The sequence below is a fragment of the Aphelocoma coerulescens genome, assembly GCF_041296385.1.
Source record: "Aphelocoma coerulescens isolate FSJ_1873_10779 chromosome Z unlocalized genomic scaffold, UR_Acoe_1.0 ChrZ_unloc_scaf_2, whole genome shotgun sequence".
In the NCBI taxonomy this organism is placed as follows: Eukaryota; Metazoa; Chordata; class Aves; order Passeriformes; family Corvidae; genus Aphelocoma; species Aphelocoma coerulescens.
Window position 1 is genome coordinate 1,410,683 of NW_027184087.1, and position 24,373 is coordinate 1,435,055.

Sequence of the window (24,373 nt, forward strand, 5' to 3'; positions counted from 1 at the left end):
ACCATAAACTGGGGGGAAAGGGGGGCGTAGGGCATCCTGATCAGAATCTACGCCTGTTAAAAGGTAATTTTACCCCCAGTCCTTTTCCCACAAAGATACATCACAAGAAGAGGCATTCAGAGGTTCCAAGATGCTGGTCCCATATTTTGCTGAGTGGAAATAGTAAACGAGAACCGCACTGTAGAATCCCAGAAGAAAAGGGGTTGATGTGTGAGTCTCAAACACCAATCGCTGGATGATTGTGGAACCAGCCAAGGATTGTTGGTAATAACTGACAAGGATTGTTAGCACTAACCAAAGATTGTTGGTAATAACCAAGAATTGTTAGTAATACCATGCTGTGGGAAAGAGCAAGATGTGGTTAGAGAAGGGGGCCATGCAGAGGTAGGGCAGCAATTTTCCAGGGCAAATGTCTTTCTTCTAGTTCCTAGAGATAAGAACAACATAGTCCAGAACAAGCTCAGAAATGAGGCCAAGAAGTGGGCATGGACTGTAGGAGGGATCAGGACCTCCAAAGCCCTTCAACCCATGTGCAGAAATGTCTAAAAGAAAGAATTGGCCATGAAAACTAAATGTCACAAAAATTTCTTCTTTCTTTCTTTCTTTCTTTCTTTCTTTCTTTCTCTCTCTCTCTCTCTCTCCCTCATTCTCTCTCTTTTACTCTCTTTCTCTTTCTCCCCTTCTCTCTCGTTCTCCCCCTCCCCTCTCTCTTCCTGTCTTTCTCTTTAATTAGTCTTTCTTTCTCACTTCCTTTTAATCTTCTGCCTTTATTCAAAACACTCTGCTGTGTGCTTACGTAATAAATAGGAACTAACCTACCTATTTCCGTGCCAAGTGTGTTATTTACTAAAAAAACTTCTTTTATTAGTCTGGTTTTGCAGACCCTCTGGCTTTTGTCCTTTCTTTCAACCACAAGCATGTGCAAATCTTGGCTGCTCTCTTTCCCTTAAGGCTAATGTGTCCCACACACTGCAGGCATCCTGTATGCTTTGTTTTTTCAGTTAATCTTGTTTGTGAAATGTTTGAGAGTGTCACATGCAAGACACTGCTCAAAGATTGTCTTTGAGGACCACCAAGTTCTTCCATTTCCTGGCCATCCTTAATGGTCAAAGTGGAATACAATCCCTACAGATAGTACAGGAGATTGAAATAGCTTTGCCACCACATTAGCCTGTTTCTCAGGGAGCTAGTATTTCTGATCATTATTACTTCAATACTACTCTCATAAGGAATCTCTTTGTTAAACATAAAGCCTCCTGAGGGCTGCCACAGGAAATCACTAAAACAGTACATTGGTCCTATTCTAGAAAGAGCACTGTAACACCAGAGGAAATATTTAAAGGAAGTTAAAGCTGTTGCAAGAGACTCTGCTTTCTGAAATTTCTCACAAAATTTAGAATCAGCTTACATGTTTAATGGGTGTGCTGCCCAACACTAACCATGCATGATGCCTCAAATGACTAAAGAACAAAAAGAGATAGAAAAAACCATTCTAGAGACAGGTACAGTCGCACCCCAAGAGCAAAAGTAAATTAAAATAAAAAAAAACTATTGGAAAGGTGAAGCAGTTTCTCACATTTAGTGTGTAGTAGCCAGCTAGCAATGCTCTATTTGTGCAAAGTAGCCCAAATTCAAAGAATTGAAAATGTGTTTGGCAATCCCAGTAGAACATTCATTTGTCTGTAGCATAAACCCACAATTTTGCACAATTTAGTATGTCTAGCAAGCATCTTGGCTCAGGAGCAGCCTAGAAAGAAACTAGACAGTTGATATTACAGAACAGGATTGAAGTGCATTAGCAGAGCTGTCTGGGAGTTGTGTATAAAGTATCTGCTTCCATTTTGACTTGCTGAAACCAATGCCATTTCCCTTTTGCTAAACTGGCCACAAAATTCCTGCATTACAACTGGAGCAAAGGGAGGTGAAAGAAGGAAAAGTGCCTTGTATATGAACTTCCAAATGCAGAACAGTATTTTGCAGCCAGCAAAACTTAATGGCTACTTTTTGTCTACTCTGAGCCAAAAATTCATAACATTCATAACCATAAAGATGCCCAAGGAAAAAGAGTTTTACAAACAAGTGGGAACCTTATCAAACATTGGCAAAGTCAGAAACTTGCAACAAAAATCTATTCTGTTGTTAAATTTAATGTCCAGGAATCTGGATATACAATCTTTGCATTGAAGTGGTTCCACTCTTGCAGCTGCGGCCCTTTGTCACAGAGGCACATTCCAAGGGTCCTTGGTGATGTGGGGCCACATCAGCACAGAGGCCATTGTGACACTGCTGGGTGTCACTGCCCTGAGCCACAGGGATCTATCTCCTCCCAGCAGAGGTGCTCTGTTCCCTCCTAAGGAAGCAGCTCCCTGGAGAGCTCTTCTGCAGAGGACAACACAGATGCCAAGAGAGGAGCAGGTGAACCCCAGTTCTTGGGGCAACCATCTTCAGCAGGGCACAACCACAAGCTCTCAGAGCTTGAGGGCTGCCCTGCATCGCATCACATCCAACAAGACGTGCACCAAGTACAGGAGCCGCATTCCTGTACGAGTCTCCCACATGGCCTCCACTGGCATGCAGGGGCCCAGCCAGAGGCACACAGCCCTGCAGGACTGGCTACACAACATGCCTGTGTCAGGTCTCCTGGGAGAACAGCACCCAACACAGCTGGCGCTCTGTGAGAAAGAGCCTTCGCAGGAGCTGGACACAAGGAGACTGGTAGGAAGACGTGCATTTCACGACACCTGTGTTGTGTACAGGAGTCGTATCCCTGTACCAGTGTCCCATGTGGTCACCACTGGGATCCAGAGGCCCAGCCAGCGGCCAGCAGCACATCAGGACAGGGCACACGGCATTCCTGCATCAGCTTCCCTGGACAAGCAGGGCCCAGCACTGACACTGCTCTGTGAGACAGAGCCTGCCCAGGTGCTGAAGCCCAGGAGCCCGGTAGGCAGCCGTGCTTCCCATGAGACCTGCCTCAAGTACAGGAGTCGTATCCCTGTACCAGTGTCCCATGTGGTCACCACTGGGATCCAGAGGCCCAGCCAGCGGCCAGCAGCACATCAGGACAGGGCACACGGCATTCCTGCATCAGCTTCCCTGGACAAGCAGGGCCCAGCACTGACACTGCTCTGTGAGACAGAGCCTGCCCAGGTGCTGAAGCCCAGGAGCCCGGTAGGCAGCCGTGCTTCCCATGAGACCTGCCTCAAGTACAGGAGTCGTATCCCTGTACCAGTGTCCCATGTGGTCACCACTGGGATCCAGAGGCCCAGCCAGCGGCCAGCAGCACATCAGGACAGGGCACACGGCATTCCTGCATCAGCTTCCCTGGACAAGCAGGGCCCAGCACTGACACTGCTCTGTGAGACAGAGCCTGCCCAGGTGCTGAAGCCCAGGAGCCCAGTAGGCAGCCGTGCTTCCCATGAGACCTGCCTCAAGTACAGGAGTCGTATCCCTGTACCAGTGTCCCATGTGGTCACCACTGGGATCCAGAGGCCCAGCCAGCGGCCAGCAGCACATCAGGACAGGGCACACGGCATTCCTGCATCAGCTTCCCTGGACAAGCAGGGCCCAGCACTGACACCGCTCTGTGAGACAGAGCCTGCCCAGGTGCTGAAGCCCAGGAGCCCGGTAGGCAGCCGTGCTTCCCATGAGACCTGCCTCAAGTACAGGAGTCGTATCCCTGTACCAGTGTCCCATGTGGTCACCACTGGGATCCAGAGGCCCAGCCAGCGGCCAGCAGCACATCAGGACAGGGCACACGGCATTCCTGCATCAGCTTCCCTGGACAAGCAGGGCCCAGCACTGACACTGCTCTGTGAGACAGAGCCTGCCCAGGTGCTGAAGCCCAGGAGCCCGGTAGGCAGCCGTGCTTCCCATGAGACCTGCCTCAAGTACAGGAGTCGTATCCCTGTACCAGTGTCCCGCGGGGTCTCCACCGGGCCACAGAATCCCAGCCAGCAGCCAACAGCAGAGCAGTGGGCACAAGGCATTCCTGTGCCTGTGCCAGCTGCCCTGAGCGGGCTTCCAGGGACAGGCTGCTGCAGGCAAGATTCGGAGCAGGACCCAGCTGAGTCCTGTGCCCAAAGCAGGGGGCAAAACCTCAGCAGCACATCTCTGCCAATGCCCGCAAAGTCTGCTGAGAGCCTGAGCACCTTATCTCTGGGGGAGTCCCTGCAGGAGCTGATCACAAGGTATTTGGTCTGTACAGAGTGCAGACTGCCCCCACTCAGGGAAGCCAGCCCAGTTTTCCAGAAGCTGGAGGGAATCCCCAGTCACCAGAGGGTGCTGGACTGGCTGGAAGCAAGCTTCCCAAAAGTAGAAGACAAGAGACACCAAGAGCTGTCCCAAAGGGAACATGACAATGATGAAGAGCTGTCCCAAGGAGAAGAGGACAAGAAGAAAGAGCTTTCTACTGGGGAAGACAGAAATGATGAAGGCCCATCTGAGGGAGAAGAGGATAAGGACGAAGAGCAGTCCCAAGGGCAAGACAGCCAAGAGCCGTCCCAAGGGGAAAATGACATCAGCTACAACCTCTTGAGCCCGGTGAGTGAGTGGGACCCTGACACTGCTGCCCAGGAGGTGCTCAGCTCTCTCAGCACTTTGGGCCCTGAGGCAGCAGCAGAGGCAATCGCTGAGCTGCCCAGCACGGCTCCTGCCACAGCCAGGACCACGGACTCAGAACCAGTGGGTGCTGCCCTGGCCAGAGCTGCCGAGGCACAAGAGGAGGCCATGGCAGCTTCTCCTGCCTTTGGCGAGCAGCTGAGAGCTGCAGGGGCAGAGAGCCAGGCAGCTGCCCTGCATAGCCCCTGCAACCCAGCCAGGCCTTTGCCCAGCTGGCCAGAAGCCCATGGCCCGAGCAGGACGCAGACTGTGCACAGGCAACATTCCTCCCGCTTCAGGCGGGCGCTCTGGGCTCTGATCAGACTGTGCCAGTGCTCCTGCATGAGGGGACGGCCTGAGGATTAGTGCCCCACTGCCAGCACTAGGTCGGGCCCCAGACAGGCTGGCTGGCCCTCAGCCTGCTCACCATCCCATGGGAGCAACACAGGTGGAGAGCTGCAGAAGATGGGAGGACGGTGTATTAGTCTCAAACACCCATAGCCAGACGGCTGTGGAGTCAGCCAAGGTCTCTTGCTAAAACACACACAAGAACTGTTGTCAACAACCAAGGACTCTTGGTGAGAACTAGACATGAGAAAGAAGTTGTGACTGGAGAGAGGGGCCATATGGAGGAGGATACTACTATTCTGGGACGAACATCCTGCTTCTAGTCCCTGGAAAGAAGCACAGCCCAGGACAGCAGAAAGGCAGCAAAAATGCCAAGAAGAGAGTTTGGACTGCAGGGCAGAATCAAGACCACTCAAGAGCCCTGACCCACTTCCAAAAAGATCTTAAAGGACGGACTGTGCATGACAAGAAGTTTGCACAGAAAGCAAGGAACTTGCCTTCAGGGCAGAGAAACCCCTCCATGCAAAGGACCCTCCTTGAGCCTGGGCAGTGCTCTCAGGACCCTGGACATGGTATCACTTGAACTGACGCTGGAGCCAGAAAGACGATCCCCATTGGCGGGATCCATGCTGGAACCAGGAAAGAGATCCCCATTGGTGGCTCATCACTGGAACCTGGAAGGAGATCCCCATTGGTGGCCTCATCACTGGAACCTGGAAGGAGATCCCCACTGCTGGGATTGACACTGGAACCTGGAAGGAGATCCCCATTGGTGGCCTCATCACTGGAACCTGGAAGGAGATCCCCACTGCTGGGATTGACACTGGAACCTGGAAGGAGATCCCCATTGGTGGCCTCATCACTGGAACCATGATGGGCATCCCTATCAGCTTGATCCACGCTGGAACCTCGACTGCTGATCTCGCTTTTTTTTTTCTCTCTCTTCTTTCTTTGTCCCTTTTTTTCTCTCTCTTTCCCCACCTCTCTTTAACTCATCTCTTCTTCTCTCGCCCCCCCTTCACGCTACCCCTTTCTCCCCAACCTCCAGCCAGCTGTAGATAGGGTACATTAGGGACTGACATAGCCGCTTCCATGGCATATATAATTTACTAATAAAACTCGGTGAGTTTTTGCAGACCCTGTGACTTCTGTTATTCCTTTAGATCATGAGCATTTCTGAGTCTTGGGTTCTTCCTTCCCCTTGAGGGTGTATTCACAAGGGGGTGGCTTTGCCACGGACACACTACTCAGTTCTGTCTCAAGCAGTTTTCCTGCAGGGCATTTATGGGAGTCTCCTGGGCCAGTTTGTGCCAGCTGGCTGCTGTTGCCAGCTAACATCCCACAAGCTGCACTCCTCCCTAAGGACAAGGGTACTTGATCTGGAGGTGTCCCTTGCTCCATCCCAGGTATGGATCGCACGAGATCTTCAAAGAAGGTCTGCGTTAAGCTCAGATTTTCAGCAGCAGCTCTACTTAGTTGCACCTGAATTGGTCTGGCTCACAAGTTCTTAAGAATGGCCAAATAGGTCTATTATATCATGATTTATTTATTGAATAGACATAAGGTAACATAAAGTGTGGGATATGCCCAGCCCTTGCCCTGGAGGGATCTCTGCTGAGACAAGAGATTTTGCAATCGCCCAGCAGGACTCCCTGGAAAGGCAACCACTTCTTGGGTCATGGCGAAGAAAGGTGGACCCACAATCCTTTGAGAGACACTATGCAGATCTTTCTGTAACCCATTGGTCTGTCCCAGACCCTCTGTAACCCATTGGTCCCCTGCTGATCCCCTGTATCCCTATAAAAGGGAGCCACCTAGCTCTGTGGGGGGGAGAGCTCGTCCCTGGCTTTCCCCTTCGCCGGAGGGAACCAACAATAAAGCTACCTCTGTGCGGAACCAGCCACACGGGCCTTCTCGTCTCTCTCTGGTCTGGTTTGGCCTGGAGGATGCCCTGCAGAGCTGAGCTGGAATCACGAGCTGACAATCACTAAAGAGCTGATAGCCTCTGCAAGGGCCCTCCTGCCAGCAGCTGAGAGGAAGACACTGGGCCTCGGGAAGGCGATCCCTTTTGGGACCATCTCTCCGGACCAGTCACCTCTTCCTGGGTCAGAGCCACGGACCCCACCACCAGCTGTAATAACTGGCGCCCGAACAGCCTTGGACCCCCGGACCTTGGACTCCTGGCCTGAGCTGCGTCTTGATCACCAAGACAGAACCAGCCGTTCGTGTGCTGACCCTCTGAAGATAGGCCTACGTTTTAGCAGGACTTTTGGACGAGGACAGTTCGAGACCCTCACCTCCCACCAAGGACTGAAGTCCCTGAGGATCGAACTGCCAGACCACCCCCCCAGCAGACCTTTCCAGGAGCCAGCCCCACCGGAAAACAGGATTTGTAAGTTTAAGTTTGGGGCTCTCCTTCTTTTGCGCGCATTTTACTTTTGGTTTGGTTTTTTTTCTCTTTTTCTGCTGAGGGAGGGACTAAGATGGGACAAAGGCAAGCTAAACCCAGCCTTTCCCATTCTGAGAGAGAGAGACCTATACCCCTTTCTTCTGACCCTTCTCTTAAAATCTGACTTTAAATTTTCTAAAGGTATTCTTTCTAAGAAAAACCTTAAATCTTTCAGTAATTGGATAGCTCTAAATTTCCCTGATGCTACTACAGGTTCTGTTCTTTCTGATTCATTCTGGGACAGTGTGGGAAACAAACTGTACTCTTCTCAAGCCTCGGGAAACCTCTCCGTTTCCAAATTCATTCCTTTATTTCATTTACTGGTTAAAACGTGTCGTGCAAAACCCCCCCCTCAGCCAAACCCCTTCTCTGCCCTTCCCCCCTCCCACCCCCCCTCTCCGCCTCTGGGAACGGCCAGCCAGAGCGCGGACTCGGCCAGCCGCCCCGACCCTGGCCCGGCCGGGGCGCCGGCCCCCCCGCTTCCCTTCCCCGACCCCCTGTTCCCGGCGGTCCTCCCGTGTCCGCCCCCCCCCGCTCACCCCCTCGGTTCCGCTGCCACCCCCCAGGCAGCGCGCACGGGATCCATCCCAGACCCATCCCCGCTCCCCGGGATGGATGCCTCTGACCCCCCCCCAGCCCCGTCTCCCTGTGCCCCTGGTATCTCGCAGCCCTCCCCGCACGGCACCACCCTTCCCCCTCTCGCACCGGCCCGCAGTGCCTCCGACCCCCCCCACCCCACCGCGTCCCAGCCTCCTGCCGTATCCCTGCCACACGCAGCCCTCTTCTCCCCCCACCCCAGCACGGCGGCCCCGTCCCAGCGAGCCGCCCCGCCGCCGCTGCTCCCCCCTGCACCCACGGAGCAGCCATGGTACAACACGGGGCCCGTCCCGCAGAGCCCCGCGCACACACTGTGGGGCCCGGAACAGGCGTCACGCCCCCCGCCAGCATCTGCCCCTCCCGCCGCTGGCGGGACCCAGCTATCCGCGGCACCGCCCCAGGCTATCGCCCATAGACCCTGGCAGGCGCCGGCACACCCGCTCCCCCCCCCAGCTGCATCTTGCGCAATTCCTGCTGATGTTCCCCCTCTCCCTGCACCCCCCCCTCCCCCTACCATGGGTTCTTGCGCAATCCCCATTCCCCCCGCTGCTGTGCTAGAGCCCACCGCCCCCCCACACCCTCCTTTAGCCCCTCCCGACTCCACACGGAATTGCGAAACCGGCACTACCTGTAACCCGACCTCCCCCCAAACGACCTGCTGCTGTACAACCTCTCCACCCCCATGCTGCCATAACGGGACCCCTTCCCACCCCTCAAACCACCCCCGACCCCCCGCTATTCCCGACCTAGGTAAAGGAAAGTCGGCATTTCAAAAACGCCGTGCTACGCCCCCTGTATACCAGCCCCGCCCTGCCACAGCTTATTCCTCCTGTTCAGATGACAGTAGCAGTGGCTCTGACTCTGAATCGGAGGACCGGTGGGCACAGACACGCAGGGAAGCGAACCGGGAGGGAGATTGGGAATTGGCTCAGAAAATTTCAGCCTTTCCAGTCATTATAGGGAGAGGGAGGAGGGGTGGTCCAACTACAAAAATAGGGGAACCTATCCCATACAAAGAAATCAAAGAGCTTTGCAAGGCAGCAAAAGAACATGGGAGAGGGTCACATTTCTTTAGAAACCTCTTGGAAGCCACTTTCTCTGCCTATACATTAGTACCACATGATATTAAAAACCTTATTAATTGCATCCTTTCCCCTGCTGAATATATGTTATGGGAAAGGCATTGGAAAAGACATTTAAAAACATTGTCTGACACTTATGCTAAAGATGTAAATCAGACAGATTGGACAATAGAACAACTGGCTGGAGAAGGTGATCTCCAAAAACCCCTAGATCAAGCTACAACCTTACCTGAAGTAGCATTACAAGACATAGCTATTGCAGCTAAGACATCACTGTTTCTTACCCCTGATGATGCTGTTCCTACACAATATTTCTGTAACATCAAACAGTCAGCAAATGAAAGCTTCATTCAGTTTGTTGATCGTTTAAAAGCTAGCTTAGAAAAACAGATAGAAAGTCCAGATGGACGAAAGGAACTTTTGGGCAAACTTGCCATGGTAAATGCTAACGAACAATGTAAGAATATCTTGAGGGCCCTACCCATGGACACAGAACCTACAATAGGACAAATGATAGAGACCTGTACTAGACACACATCCACAGAGAACACAATGACCCAAGCAGTTGTAAAGGGCATCACAGAGGGAGTTTCTGGTGCATTTGCTGCAGCAGTCTCTAAGGAGAACACCCGCTGTTTCTATTGTGGTGAACTTGGACACTTTATAAAGGACTGCCCACAAAGGTCACCCACCCAGGACCGTCGTGCCGCCTACCAAAGGCACCAGAGACAGCAACAGCACCAGCAGCATCCAAAAAACTTCTATCGGAGCGCGGTGTCAAGGCCCCGCGCCCAGACAACAAATCAAAGGCCGTACTACCCCGCCCCGGCTGTGAACTCCACATCGGACCACCGAGAGCAGACAACTGGACCTCACCCGGCACCGTCATCCCAGGCGATCCCAGAACACATGAGAAGGATCCAACACACGGAGCTCTACCGATCGGGACCAGACGCCAACTGGTAACATCACTGCCATTTAACTTTGTTGACAAGCGTTTTTATCGTATTCCCACAGGAAAGTATGGACCGCATGACGGCCCATGGGACATTCTTATCCTAAGCGATACCATCCATGGTCCAGAACAACTCTTTGTATTACCTGAGATACAAACAGGGCAACCTGGACAAGAGATTCTTGTCCAGCTTTGCTGCACGGACATACCTTTCTTTCTCCCACAGGGAACACCAATTGCTCAAGCCTTTTTACTTCCACAGAACCGCCCAGAACAGCTTCCTCTCAATCCTATGGCAATGTGGATGGAGATTGTGGGCTCAAATAAACCGACCATCGAGTGCAGCTTGTTCTGTAAAGGAGAGAGGGTCTACCGCCCAGGGATGCTGGACACCGGAGCAGACGTGACCATCATCGCCCGCTCCGAGTGGCCAGGGAATTGGGAACTGGAGCCAGTGGCAGGTATGATCTCCGGGATTGGTGGAGTTGCAGTGTCCATGAGAAGCAAACGAAATGTTGTCATTGAAGGACCTGAGGGCAAGATAGCGACCACCCGACCATTCGTGGTAAGAGCCCCCATCACCCTATGGGGCAGAGACCTTCTATCCCAATGGGGTGCCACTCTTACCATTCCCAGCCAGGATTTCTGACTGGGGCCACTGAGAAACGCGCGCTGCCATCTACTCCCCCGCTCACCTGGAAGACTGACAACCCAAAATGGACAAGGCAGTGGCCCCTTGAAAAAGAAAAACTCAGCGCGCTGGAAGCCCTGGTGGAAGAGCAACTTGCCAAAGGTCATATCACCGAGACCACCAGCCCTTGGAATTCCCCTGTCTTTGTGCTGAAAAAGCCCGGTACAAACAAATGGAGACTACTCCATGACCTACGAAAGATCAATGAGGTCATTGAAGACATGGGCCCCCTCCAACCCGGCCTGCCATCACCATCGATGCTGCCCCGAGACTGGCTGCTGGCCATCATAGACATTAAAGACTGTTTCTTTAACATCCCGCTCCATCCTCAGGACGCGCCACGGTTCGCCTTCTCCGTCCCCTCTCTTAACGATGAAGCCCCACTCAGAAGATACCATTGGCTCGTCCTCCCACAAGGCATGAAGAACAGCCCGACCATCTGCCAGTGGTACGTCGCCCACATTCTGTCCCCCATCAGGAGCCTGTTCCCAGAGGCAATCATTTACCACTATATGGATGACATACTAATCTGTGCATCAGAAAAGACTTACTTGGACAGAACTCTTAAAAAGACAATTGAGGCCATAGAAGAAGCAGGATTTGAGATTCGTGAGGACAAAGTGCAGTACTCCAGCCCATGGACTTACCTCGGCCTCCAGATCCGGGAGAGAACCATCGTACCCCAGCAACTCGCCGTCAAAAAGGACCCTAAAACCCTAAGGGACTTACACAGCCTGTGCGGATCCATAAATTGGATACGCCCCCTACTGGGAGTCACAACAGAAGACCTTGCTCCCCTCTTCAACCTCCTCCATGGCAGGGGAGGGACCCCAACAATAAAGATCTCCAGCAAACTGACTAACTATACAGTAGAAACCAAAGAGCTACTAGTAGATTACATAAAACAGTGCACAACATGAAGGTACCATTATTATAGCTAGCAAAAAATAGCATAGATTAGGAGTCAATGTAATTTACCACTGAATTGATGAGAGTGTACACAGAGTCCTGTCACTCAGCTCTAGGGATGGTTAAGCACAAAGCGGTGTCCCGTCTTTGGAGAGAGATCCCCTCACATCACCAAGAAATCTGCAGAAGATTTCTGCTTTGTGAAAGTATGGTGTAGCTTTTAGAGTTAGGAAGTGTCTGTCAGTCAGAAGTACCAGTTTCTCTTTCCACATTTGCTTCCACAGCAAGATGTTGACTTCAGGAGAAAGCATCAGTCCCATAGTGCCCCAATAAGTCACTACGAGGCAAACTGTCCTGATTGAGTTACTTCACCAAGGCTCATCTGAGGCTTATGTGAGAGCATGATGCCCTGAGTTATTGCACCAGCTAACAAACAACAGATAAGCTCTCCCGTGTCAGGGGCAAAAGTCCTCCTACATTCCACCCCTTGACTGCAGTCACTCACTTTACCCCATGAAGTGGTAATGCAGGAGTGTCTTGCCTCCATGCTAGAAAAGCATCCACTGTGCATGTGCACAGCATTGCTGAGTGTTTTGATACACATTGACTTCCTAAGCCCTACTATTTCTTTGAAAAGGCGTTAATTGTGTTATGTTATTGATTTTGATATGAAAACCATGCTTTTGCTTCAGTTTAAGTATTTCATGTATTAGATCATGTAATATCCATTATACAGATAAAAATGATTACCGATAAATAAAGAAATCATAATGACAAGATAGAACATTAAATCCAGAGCATTCATGGTAGTTGGGGACAATCCAGTAGATCACCTCTCTTGTGTTGTTACCAGTCTGTGTAGATTACGATGTTCCCCACCCCCTGAGTCTTAAAATCATAGAAAGATGAGATGCAAATCGGGAACAAAGAAAAGTTCGTGAAGTCAGTCTCTTGGTTGCAGTGATTGGAGGAGTTCATTAGATGGTCAGAACTCCTTTCACTTTCATTCATGCTTCTTATTCCAGCGTTCTCTGTTAGGTAAGTTCAGCATTTCACATATTCTTGCCCAACATGTCAAGTGTTAGAAAATTTTACCATAACCCAAACAAATATATATGTACTATATAATAGTCTTGCTGCTTCAGGGGGATCAAAGATGTAATGAAACTCAATTGTTTCTACCTATTCAGCACATTACTCCAGTTGGGAATTTTAGGCCTTACCCTGAGGAGGCAGGAAGAGGTATAAAATACTGATTCCATACTCATATGAAAATTCAAGTTCCTTTTAGGGTGGAATCTTTTCTATCCACTCTATCCAGAGTGAAGACACAAGCATTCTAAAGCAATACTTGCAGAAAACTACAAAACATAGACAAGTCAAACAATTAAAAACTATCAAACTATTTAGTACCTTAACAATACTGACTTTTAACACTGTGTGAACCAACTTGAGTAGAACAGTTGTCCATCATTCCAAGACACTTACAGGAAAAAATAGTTCCGCATTTGTACATATTGTTAGATCTAATTTTGCAAATTTGGAATAGAATCCATAAACCAGCCATTAATGCCAGAACTACAATAATTACACTGATGAAGTTTCTCATGGCCATGTTTAAATTAGGAATCCATGGGGTTATCCAGTTAAATATGCCTTCCCGTTGATATTTTTTTGTACTTCGTGAAAGATTCCGATGTTCTAATTTCTTTCTGATCGGTCTGTATTCTCAGAGCCTGAACTATGTATATACGGCAACTGCTGTTGATAACTGTGCCAAAAGCAAATCCAAAGCCATTTGGTTTTGTTTAATTACCTTTGAAAGGTTGGTCATTCTTGTTGCAAGGCACTGATTGTATTACCAAGCTTTGCTGATTTATGGAGATTTGGGTTGTCTTTCTTTCCGAGAGGAACATCACTCTAGCTGGAGGAAGACTACTAGAAAAGATGGTGTTGGAATTGTCATCATTTGAAGACTTTCATGAAGTGAGTGGAAAATCCAGCTTGGAAACACAATGCGGTGTGTTATCAGTGTCCTAACTTGCATTAGCTTTAGGTGTGAATTTCCCTTCCAAGGGTCAGGTAGTATTTGTTCTAGGAGTGTCGTATTAGAGTGGTCCATAGGAAAATTGACATTGTTTTCTTGCTGTCTTTTATAATCGTTAGTTGTAAGTTTTTGTTGGGATGGCTGACTACTCCAGGTGTGAACAGCCATGCTAGATTATTGAAATCATTAACCGCTAAACAAGGAATATAAACAATGTTATAATTATTATTTTGGCTACAGCAGATTCATTAGTTACTATGCTGTGTTGGTTTCTCTGTCTATGGAGTTGTCTTTATTTTTTTCTAGGAGTCCAGGAGTCTCCATTAGTAGTCTTCACAGCTGTGCAGATAGTGGACAGTCCTTCCCACTGCTGCTTGAGTTGGCTCCTTGACTTACACCCAGGTATACTCCTACTCTTCTGTCTAGTGAGCTTATACTTAAATATACAAAGTTCTTAGAGAAACTAAAACAAGAGAATTTATGAATTATGCACTAAATTGATGCCAGTGTTGTGGATCAATTTTTTTCTATCCAATTTTGTCAGCTGATACAGCTTGTTCAAATAAGTTAGGAAACTTGGTCATTTGCATGAGCTTTGACCCATCCTATGTGGATTTGTTGGGACTGAGCTTGAGTGACTTTGGTCAAACATCATACTCAGTGAAGGGTGGTTGTACCTTGGAGGCGAGTAATGTCAGTATCACATCTGAGCTAACCTTGAGATGGAGATATACGTCAGTATCAAATCTGAGGAGAGTGGCTTCATCCCAGCTGCTGGTTCAGCAGCAAGACATCCACTTTTATCTCCCTTGGTTGACAGCTGCTCTGCAGCTTATCAGATAAAAGTACAACTGAGTTCCCTTCTCTAGAAGGATTTCAACAGGGTCTGGCTGTGGTGTCTCCACTCCACTCCACTCCACCCTCCATTGAAATCCCTCTTTAGCCTGTGTTGCATGTGGGAAGTTGGGCATGCTGACTGCATTCTATCCAGGGAGTAGCAACCTCATTTTCCCCTTTACCATAAACTGGGGGGAAAGGGGGGCGTAGGGCATCCTGATCAGAATCTACGCCTGTTAAAAGGTAATTTTACCCCCAGTCCTTTTCCCACAAAGATACATCACAAGAAGAGGCATTCAGAGGTTCCAAGATGCTGGTCCCATATTTTGCTGAGTGGAAATAGTAAACGAGAACCGCACTGTAGAATCCCAGAAGAAAAGGGGTTGATGTGTGAGTCTCAAACACCAATCGCTGGATGATTGTGGAACCAGCCAAGGATTGTTGGTAATAACTGACAAGGATTGTTAGCACTAACCAAAGATTGTTGGTAATAACCAAGAATTGTTAGTAATACCATGCTGTGGGAAAGAGCAAGATGTGGTTAGAGAAGGGGGCCATGCAGAGGTAGGGCAGCAATTTTCCAGGGCAAATGTCTTTCTTCTAGTTCCTAGAGATAAGAACAACATAGTCCAGAACAAGCTCAGAAATGAGGCCAAGAAGTGGGCATGGACTGTAGGAGGGATCAGGACCTCCAAAGCCCTTCAACCCATGTGCAGAAATGTCTAAAAGAAAGAATTGGCCATGAAAACTAAATGTCACAAAAATTTCTTCTTTCTTTCTTTCTTTCTTTCTTTCTTTCTCTCTCTCTCTCTCTCTCCCTCATTCTCTCTCTTTTACTCTCTTTCTCTTTCTCCCCTTCTCTCTCGTTCTCCCCCTCCCCTCTCTCTTCCTGTCTTTCTCTTTAATTAGTCTTTCTTTCTCACTTCCTTTTAATCTTCTGCCTTTATTCAAAACACTCTGCTGTGTGCTTACGTAATAAATAGGAACTAACCTACCTATTTCCGTGCCAAGTGTGTTATTTACTAAAAAAACTTCTTTTATTAGTCTGGTTTTGCAGACCCTCTGGCTTTTGTCCTTTCTTTCAACCACAAGCATGTGCAAATCTTGGCTGCTCTCTTTCCCTTAAGGCTAATGTGTCCCACACACTGCAGGCATCCTGTATGCTTTGTTTTTTCAGTTAATCTTGTTTGTGAAATGTTTGAGAGTGTCACATGCAAGACACTGCTCAAAGATTGTCTTTGAGGACCACCAAGTTCTTCCATTTCCTGGCCATCCTTAATGGTCAAAGTGGAATACAATCCCTACAGATAGTACAGGAGATTGAAATAGCTTTGCCACCACATTAGCCTGTTTCTCAGGGAGCTAGTATTTCTGATCATTATTACTTCAATACTACTCTCATAAGGAATCTCTTTGTTAAACATAAAGCCTCCTGAGGGCTGCCACAGGAAATCACTAAAACAGTACATTGGTCCTATTCTAGAAAGAGCACTGTAACACCAGAGGAAATATTTAAAGGAAGTTAAAGCTGTTGCAAGAGACTCTGCTTTCTGAAATTTCTCACAAAATTTAGAATCAGCTTACATGTTTAATGGGTGTGCTGCCCAACACTAACCATGCATGATGCCTCAAATGACTAAAGAACAAAAAGAGATAGAAAAAACCATTCTAGAGACAGGTACAGTCGCACCCCAAGAGCAAAAGTAAATTAAAATAAAAAAAAACTATTGGAAAGGTGAAGCAGTTTCTCACATTTAGTGTGTAGTAGCCAGCTAGCAATGCTCTATTTGTGCAAAGTAGGCCAAATTCAAAGAATTGAAAATGTGTTTGGCAATCCCAGTAGAACATTCATTTGTCTGTAGCATAAACCCACAATTTTGCACAATTTAGTATGTCTAGCAAGCATCTTGGCTCAGGAGCAGCCTAGAAAGAAACTAGACAGTTGATATTACAGAACAGGATTGAAGTGCATTAGCAGAGCTGTCTGGGAGTTGTGTATAAAGTATCTGCTTCCATTTTGACTTGCTGAAACCAATGCCATTTACCTTTTGCTAAACTGGCCACAAAATTCCTGCATTACAACTGGAGCAAAGGGAGGTGAAAGAAGGAAAAGTGCCTTGTATATGAACTTCCAAATGCAGAACAGTATTTTGCAGCCAGCAAAACTTAATGGCTACTTTTTGTCTACTCTGAGCCAAAAATTCATAACATTCATAACCATAAAGATGCCCAAGGAAAAAGAGTTTTACAAACAAGTGGGAACCTTATCAAACATTGGCAAAGTCAGAAACTTGCAACAAAAATCTATTCTGTTGTTAAATTTAATGTCCAGGAATCTGGATATACAATCTTTGCATTGAAGTGGTTCCACTCTTGCAGCTGCGGCCCTTTGTCACAGAGGCACATTCCAAGGGTCCTTGGTGATGTGGGGCCACATCAGCACAGAGGCCATTGTGACACTGCTGGGTGTCACTGCCCTGAGCCACAGGGATCTATCTCCTCCCAGCAGAGGTGCTCTGTTCCCTCCTAAGGAAGCAGCTCCCTGGAGAGCTCTTCTGCAGAGGACAACACAGATGCCAAGAGAGGAGCAGGTGAACCCCAGTTCTTGGGGCAACCATCTTCAGCAGGGCACAACCACAAGCTCTCAGAGCTTGAGGGCTGCCCTGCATCGCATCACATCCAACAAGACGTGCACCAAGTACAGGAGCCGCATTCCTGTACGAGTCTCCCACATGGCCTCCACTGGCATGCAGGGGCCCAGCCAGAGGCACACAGCCCTGCAGGACTGGCTACACAACATGCCTGTGTCAGGTCTCCTGGGAGAACAGCACCCAACACAGCTGGCGCTCTGTGAGAAAGAGCCTTCGCAGGAGCTGGACACAAGGAGACTGGTAGGAAGACGTGCATTTCACGACACCTGTGTTGTGTACAGGAGTCGTATCCCTGTACCAGTGTCCCATGTGGTCACCACTGGGATCCAGAGGCCCAGCCAGCGGCCAGCAGCACATCAGGACAGGGCACACGGCATTCCTGCATCAGCTTCCCTGGACAAGCAGGGCCCAGCACTGACACTGCTCTGTGAGACAGAGCCTGCCCAGGTGCTGAAGCCCAGGAGCCCGGTAGGCAGCCGTGCTTCCCATGAGACCTGCCTCAAGTACAGGAGTCGTATCCCTGTACCAGTGTCCCATGTGGTCACCACTGGGATCCAGAGGCCCAGCCAGCGGCCAGCAGCACATCAGGACAGGGCACACGGCATTCCTGCATCAGCTTCCCTGGACAAGCAGGGCCCAGCACTGACACTGCTCTGTGAGACAGAGCCTGCCCAGGTGCTGAAGCCCAGGAGCCCGGTAGGCAGCCGTGCTTCCCATGAGACCTGCCTCAAGTACAGGAGTCGTATCCCTGTACCAGTGTCCCATGTGGTCACCACTGGGATCCAGAGGCCCAGCCAGCGGCCAGCAGCACATCAGGACAGGGCACACGGCATTCCTGCATCAGCTTCCCTGGACAAGCAGGGCCCAGCACTGACACCGCTCTGTGAGACAGAGCCTGCCCAGGTGCTGAAGCCCAGGAGCCCGGTAGGCAGCCGTGCTTCCCATGAGACCTGCCTCAAGTACAGGAGTCGTATCCCTGTACCAGTGTCCCATGTGGTCACCACTGGGATCCAGAGGCCCAGCCAGCGGCCAGCAGCACATCAGGACAGGGCACACGGCATTCCTGCATCAGCTTCCCTGGACAAGCAGGGCCCAGCACTGACACTGCTCTGTGAGACAGAGCCTGCCCAGGTGCTGAAGCCCAGGAGCCCGGTAGGCAGCCGTGCTTCCCATGAGACCTGCCTCAAGTACAGGAGTCGTATCCCTGTACCAGTGTCCCATGTGGTCACCACTGGGATCCAGAGGCCCAGCCAGCGGCCAGCAGCACATCAGGACAGGGCACACGGCATTCCTGCATCAGCTTCCCTGGACAAGCAGGGCCCAGCACTGACACTGCTCTGTGAGACAGAGCCTGCCCAGGTGCTGAAGCCCAGGAGCCCGGTAGGCAGCCGTGCTTCCCATGAGACCTGCCTCAAGTACAGGAGTCGTATCCCTGTACCAGTGTCCCGCGGGGTCTCCACCGGGCCACAGAATCCCAGCCAGCAGCCAACAGCAGAGCAGTGGGCACAAGGCATTCCTGTGCCTGTGCCAGCTGCCCTGAGCGGGCTTCCAGGGACAGGCTGCTGCAGGCAAGATTCGGAGCAGGACCCAGCTGAGTCCTGTGCCCAAAGCAGGGGGCAAAACCTCAGCAGCACATCTCTGCCAATGCCCGCAAAGTCTGCTGAGAGCCTGAGCACCTTATCTCTGGGGGAGTCCCTGCAGGAGCTGATCACAAGGTATTTGGTCTGTACAGAGTGCAGACTGCCCCCACTCAGGGAAGCCAGCCCAGTTTTCCAGAAGCTGGAGGGAATCCCCAGTCACCAGAGGGTGCTGGACTGGCTGGAAGCAAGCTTCCCAAAAGTAGAAGACAAGAGACACCAAGAGCTGTCCCAAAGGGAACATGACAATGATGAAGAGCTGTCCCAAGGAGAAGAGGACAAGAAGAAAGAGCTTTCTACTGGGGAAGACAGAAATGATGAAGGCCCATCTGAGGGAGAAGAGGAGAAGGACGAAGAGCAGTCCCAAGGGCAAGACAGCCAAGAGCCGTCCCAAGGGGAAAATGACATCAGCTACAACCTCTTGAGCCCGGTGAGTGAGTGGGACCCTGACACTGCTGCCCAGGAGGTGCTCAGCTCTCTCAGCACTTTGGGCCCTGAGGCAGCAGCAGAGGCAATCGCTGAGCTGCCCAGCACGGCTCCTGCCACAGCCAGGACCACGGACTCAGAACCAGTGGGTGCTGCCCTGGCCAGAGCTGCCGAGGCACAAGAGGAGGCCATGGCAGCTTCTCCTGCCTTTGGCGAGCAGCTGAGAGGTGCAGGGGCAGAGAGCCAGGCAGCTGCCCTGCATAGCCCCTGCAACCCAGCCAGGCCTTTGCCCAGCTGGCCAGAAGCCCATGGCCCGAGCAGGACGCAGACTGTGCACAGGCAACATTCCTCCCGCTTCAGGCGGGCGCTCTGGGCTCTGATCAGACTGTGCCAGTGTTCCTGCATGAGGGCACGGCCTGAGGATTAGTGCCCCACTGCCAGCACTAGGTCGGGCCCCAGACAGGCTGGCTGGCCCTCAGCCTGCTCACCATCCCATGGGAGCAACACAGGTGGAGAGCTGCAGAAGATGGGAGGACGGTGTATTAGTCTCAAACACCCATAGCCAGACGGCTGTGGAGTCAGCCAAGGTCTCTTGCTAAAACACACACAAGAACTGTTGTCAACAACCAAGGACTCTTGGTGAGAACTAGACATGAGAAAGAAGTTGTGACTGGAGAGAGGGGCCATATGGAGGAGGATACTACTATTCTGGGACGAACATCCTGCTTCTAGTCCCTGGAAAGAAGCACAGCCCAGGACAGCAGAAAGGCAGCAAAAATGCCAAGAAGAGAGTTTGGACTGCAGGGCAGAATCAAGACCACTCAAGAGCCCTGACCCACTTCCAAAAAGATCTTAAAGGACGGACTGTGCATGACAAGAAGTTTGCACAGAAAGCAAGGAACTTGCCTTCAGGGCAGAGAAACCCCTCCATGCAAAGGACCCTCCTTGAGCCTGGGCAGTGCTCTCAGGACCCTGGACATGGTATCACTTGAACTGACGCTGGAGCCAGAAAGACGATCCCCATTGGCGGGATCCATGCTGGAACCAGGAAAGAGATCCCCATTGGTGGCTCATCACTGGAACCTGGAAGGAGATCCCCATTGGTGGCCTCATCACTGGAACCTGGAAGGAGATCCCCACTGCTGGGATTGACACTGGAACCTGGAAGGAGATCCCCATTGGTGGCCTCATCACTGGAACCTGGAAGGAGATCCCCACTGCTGGGATTGACACTGGAACCTGGAAGGAGATCCCCATTGGTGGCCTCATCACTGGAACCATGATGGGCATCCCCATCAGCTTGATCCACGCTGGAACCTCGACTGCTGATCTCGCTTTTTTTTTTCTCTCTCTTCTTTCTTTGTCCCTTTTTTTCTCTCTCTTTCCCCACCTCTCTTTAACTCATCTCTTCTTCTCTCGCCCCCCCTTCACGCTACCCCTTTCTCCCCAACCTCCAGCCAGCTGTAGATAGGGTACATTAGGGACTGACATAGCCGCTTCCATGGCATATATAATTTACTAATAAAACTCGGTGAGTTTTTGCAGACCCTGTGACTTCTGTTATTCCTTTAGATCATGAGCATTTCTGAGTCTTGGGTTCTTCCTTCCCCTTGAGGGTGTATTCACAAGGGGGTGGCTTTGCCACGGACACACTACTCAGTTCTGTCTCAAGCAGTTTTCCTGCAGGGCATTTATGGGAGTCTCCTGGGCCAGTTTGTGCCAGCTGGCTGCTGTTGCCAGCTAACATCCCACAAGCTGCACTCCTCCCTAAGGACAAGGGTACTTGATCTGGAGGTGTCCCTTGCTCCATCCCAGGTATGGATCGCACGAGATCTTCAAAGAAGGTCTGCGTTAAGCTCAGATTTTCAGCAGCAGCTCTACTTAGTTGCACCTGAATTGGTCTGGCTCACAAGTTCTTAAGAATGGCCAAATAGGTCTATTATATCATGATTTATTTATTGAATAGACATAAGGTAACATAAAGTGTGGGATATGCCCAGCCCTTGCCCTGGAGGGATCTCTGCTGAGACAAGAGATTTTGCAATCGCCCAGCAGGACTCCCTGGAAAGGCAACCACTTCTTGGGTCATGGCGAAGAAAGGTGGACCCACAATCCTTTGAGAGACACTATGCAGATCTTTCTGTAACCCATTGGTCTGTCCCAGACCCTCTGTAACCCATTGGTCCCCTGCTGATCCCCTGTATCCCTATAAAAGGGAGCCACCTAGCTCTGTGGGGGGGAGAGCTCGTCCCTGGCTTTCCCCTTCGCCGGAGGGAACCAACAATAAAGCTACCTCTGTGCGGAACCAGCCACACGGGCCTTCTCGTCTCTCTCTGGTCTGGTTTGGCCTGGAGGATGCCCTGCAGAGCTGAGCTGGAATCACGAGCTGACAATCACTAAAGAGCTGATAGCCTCTGCAAGGGCCCTCCTGCCAGCAGCTGAGAGGAAGACACTGGGCCTCGGGAAGGCGATCCCTTTTGGGACCATCTCTCCGGACCAGTCACCTCTTCCTGGGTCAGAGCCACGGACCCCACCACCAGCTGTAATAACTGGCGCCCGAACAGCCTTGGACCCCCGGACCTTGGACTCCTGGCCTGAGCTGCGTCTTGATCACCAAGACAGAACCAGCCGTTCGTGTGCTGACCCTCTGAAGATAGGCCTACGTTTTAGCAGGACTTTTGGACGAGGACAGTTCGAGACCCTCACCTCCCACCAAGGACTGAAGTCCCTGAGGATCGAACTGCCAGACCACCCCCCCAGCAGACCTTTCCAGGAGCCAGCCCCACCGGAAAACAGGATTTGTAAGTTTAAGTTTGGGGCTCTCCTTCTTTTGCGCGCATTTTACTTTTGGTTTGGTTTTTTTTCTCTTTTTCTGCTGAGGGAGGGACTAAGATGGGACAAAGGCAAGCTAAACCCAGCCTTTCCCATTCTGAGAGAGAGAGACCTATACCCCTTTCTTCTGACCCTTCTCTTAAAATCTGACTTTAAATTTTCTAAAGGTATTCTTTCTAAGAAAAACCTTAAATCTTTCAGTAATTGGATAGCTCTAAATTTCCCTGATGCTACTACAGGTTCTGTTCTTTCTGATTCATTCTGGGACAGTGTGGGAAACAAACTGTACTCTTCTCAAGCCTCGGGAAACCTCTCCGTTTCCAAATTCATTCCTTTATTTCATTTACTGGTTAAAACGTGTTGTGCGAAACCCCCCCCTCAGCCAAACCCCTTCTCTGCCCTTCCCCCCTCCCACCCCCCCTCTCCGCCTCTGGGAACGGCCAGCCAGAGCGCGGACTCGGCCAGCCGCCCCGACCCTGGCCCGGCCGGGGCGCCGGCCCCCCCGCTTCCCTTCCCCGACCCCCTGTTCCCGGCGGTCCTCCCGTGTCCGCCCCCCCCCGCTCACCCCCTCGGTTCCGCTGCCACCCCCCAGGCAGCGCGCACGGGATCCATCCCAGACCCATCCCCGCTCCCCGGGATGGATGCCTCTGACCCCCCCCCAGCCCCGTCTCCCTGTGCCCCTGGTATCTCGCAGCCCTCCCCGCACGGCACCACCCTTCCCCCTCTCGCACCGGCCCGCGGTGCCTCCGACCCCCCCCACCCCACCGCGTCCCAGCCTCCTGCCGTATCCCTGCCACACGCAGCCCTGTTCTCCCCCCACCCCAGCACAGCGGCCCCGTCCCAGCGAGCCGCCCCGCCGCCGCTGCTCCCCCCTGCACCCACGGAGCAGCCATGGTACAACACGGGGCCCGTCCCGCAGAGCCCCGCGCACACACTGTGGGGCCCGGAACAGGCGTCACGCCCCCCGCCAGCATCTGCCCCTCCCGCCGCTGGCGGGACCCAGCTATCCGCGGCACCGCCCCAGGCTATCGCCCATAGACCCTGGCAGGCGCCGGCACACCCGCTCCCACCCCCAGCTGCATCTTGCGCAATTCCTGCTGATGTTCCCCCTCTCCCTGCACCCCCCCCCCCCCCACCATGGGTTCTTGCGCAATCCCCATTCCCCCCGCTGCTGTGCTAGAGCCCACCGTCCCCCCACACCCTCCTTTAGCCCCTCCCGACTCCACACGGAATTGCGAAACCGGCACTACCTGTAACCCGACCTCCCCCCAAACGACCTGCTGCTGTACAACCTCTCCACCCCCATGCTGCCATAACGGGACCCCTTCCCACCCCTCAAACCACCCCCGACCCCCCGCTATTCCCGACCTAGGTAAAGGAAAGTCGGCATTTCAAAAACGCCGTGCTACGCCCCCTGTATACCAGCCCCGCCCTGCCACAGCTTATTCCTCCTGTTCAGATGACAGTAGCAGTGGCTCTGACTCTGAATCGGAGGACCGGTGGGCACAGACACGCAGGGAAGCGAACCGGGAGGGAGATTGGGAATTGGCTCAGAAAATTTCAGCCTTTCCAGTCATTATAGGGAGAGGGAGGAGGGGTGGTCCAACTACAAAAATAGGGGAACCTATCCCATACAAAGAAATCAAAGAGCTTTGCAAGGCAGCAAAAGAACATGGGAGAGGGTCACATTTCTTTAGAAACCTCTTGGAAGCCACTTTCTCTGCCTATACATTAGTACCACATGATATTAAAAACCTTATTAATTGCATCCTTTCCCCTGCTGAATATATGTTATGGGAAAGGCATTGGAAAAGACATTTAAAAACATTGTCTGACACTTATGCTAAAGATGTAAATCAGACAGATTGGACAATAGAACAACTGGCTGGAGAAGGTGATCTCCAAAAACCCCTAGATCAAGCTACAACCTTACCTGAAGTAGCATTACAAGACATAGCTATTGCAGCTAAGACATCACTGTTTCTTACCCCTGATGATGCTGTTCCTACACAATATTTCTGTAACATCAAACAGTCAGCAAATGAAAGCTTCATTCAGTTTGTTGATCGTTTAAAAGCTAGCTTAGAAAAACAGATAGAAAGTCCAGATGGACGAAAGGAACTTTTGGGCAAACTTGCCATGGTAAATGCTAACGAACAATGTAAGAATATCTTGAGGGCCCTACCCATGGACACAGAACCTACAATAGGACAAATGATAGAGACCTGTACTAGACACACATCCACAGAGAACACAATGACCCAAGCAGTTGTAAAGGGCATCACAGAGGGAGTTTCTGGTGCATTTGCTGCA